At 44.5% G+C, this 1,418-nt stretch overlaps 1 pseudogene; it reads right to left on the bottom strand.

Annotated features, from left to right (window-relative positions):
- Window positions 1–629: 629 nt before the first annotated feature.
- Window positions 630–1,125, bottom strand: LOC113619299 (40S ribosomal protein S23 pseudogene; annotated as a pseudogene).
- Between the last annotated feature and the right edge of the window lie 293 nt (window positions 1,126–1,418).

Raw genomic sequence — 1,418 nt, 5'->3', positions numbered from 1 at the left:
GCTGGGGCCCCTCGCAGGGGTCCTTAGCTCCATGGGGACTCTTCCACATCTCACTGTAATCCCTTCTGTTTCCAGGAGGTGCCAGAGTTTGGGGACAACTCTGTATTACTTATTGATTCCTTTCTGCTGTTCCTGTCCATGCAGAAAAGTGTTTTAATTTAGATCAGGTTGATGGAAAGTCAGTCTAAAAGAGAGAAAATTCAGAATTAGGAAATATTTTAAAATTTACATTAAAAAAAATAGATCCACAATTATATTTGATGATTTCACCTCTCTCAGTAATTGATAGAGCAAGTAGACAGTCAGTAAGGATATAGTAAACTGGAACAACATTGTGAATAAACTTGTCCTAATTGATATTTATAGAGCACTGCATACTTGAAAGTGTACATTTTAAGGCATGAACTAGAAATCAAGAGACTGGTCTAGTTTTGTCCGTGCAATAACTTGACCTTGGGTATGTCACTTACTCATTTGTAAAATGAGAGAACTGGGGTAGCTGCCTAACTAAATAACTGGATCCCTTTGGTTTCTAAGATCCCTTTTAATTCTAAAACTCCATGAACTTGATATACATATGGAACAGACACTAGGCTGATTGCATGAAGAAGGCAAATCAGACCTTTTTTATTATTTTATTTATTACTTTTTTTGGCGTATGAAAATTTATTACTATTGTGCTTCCACCATCAAAATTTATGATCTTGGTCTTTCCTTCTTGCCTTTGTTTAGGGCCAAAAGAGAGATGTCGGCTACTTTGACAACCTTAAAGTGGACTCTAGGAATGTCAACAACAGCATGACCTTTGCGACCAAATCCAGCAACTGAAACGTCATCATTTTCCTCAATAAAATTCAAGCAACCATCACTGGGTACAAAGGCTGTGATTTTTTTTGCCATTCTTGATGAGCTGAACCATGACTTCCTGATGGTAGAATCTGGCTGTTTGGCTTCAACCATTACGTTTTCAAGTGCAATTCCCTTGGCGTGAGAAGCGCCTCCAAAAGGGTTGGGCTTCAGGGCTGTGTCAAAATGGGCTTTCTTGTTCTGTTTATCATGCCACTCCTGGTCTTTTCGGTGGCTACAGAGCTTCCTGACAGTACAGAAACCGCGACACTTGACCATCCTGCCGGCACCAAGGGTCTGAGTGAAAGAGAGATGCAGCACAGGAAGGAGCCACAAGCCACCTCGAGCGCAGACCTTTTTTTTTTGCGGTACGCGGGCCTCTCGCTGTTGTGGCCTCTCCCGTTGCGGAGCACAGGCTCTGGACGCGCAGGCTCAGCGGCCATGGCTCACGGGCCCAGCTGCTCCGCGACACGTGGGATCTTCCCGGACCGGGGCACGAACCCGTGTCCCCTGCATCGGCAGGCGGTCTCTCAACCACTGCGCCACCAGGGAAACCCAAGCCCAGACCTTTT

Source organism: Aethalodelphis obliquidens, unplaced genomic scaffold (assembly GCF_003676395.1).
Source record: "Aethalodelphis obliquidens isolate GAN/ISIS:26980383/991018 unplaced genomic scaffold, ASM367639v1 scaffold6, whole genome shotgun sequence".
Taxonomy (NCBI): domain Eukaryota; kingdom Metazoa; phylum Chordata; class Mammalia; order Artiodactyla; family Delphinidae; genus Aethalodelphis; species Aethalodelphis obliquidens.
This window is presented reverse-complemented; position numbering and strand designations above follow the sequence as displayed.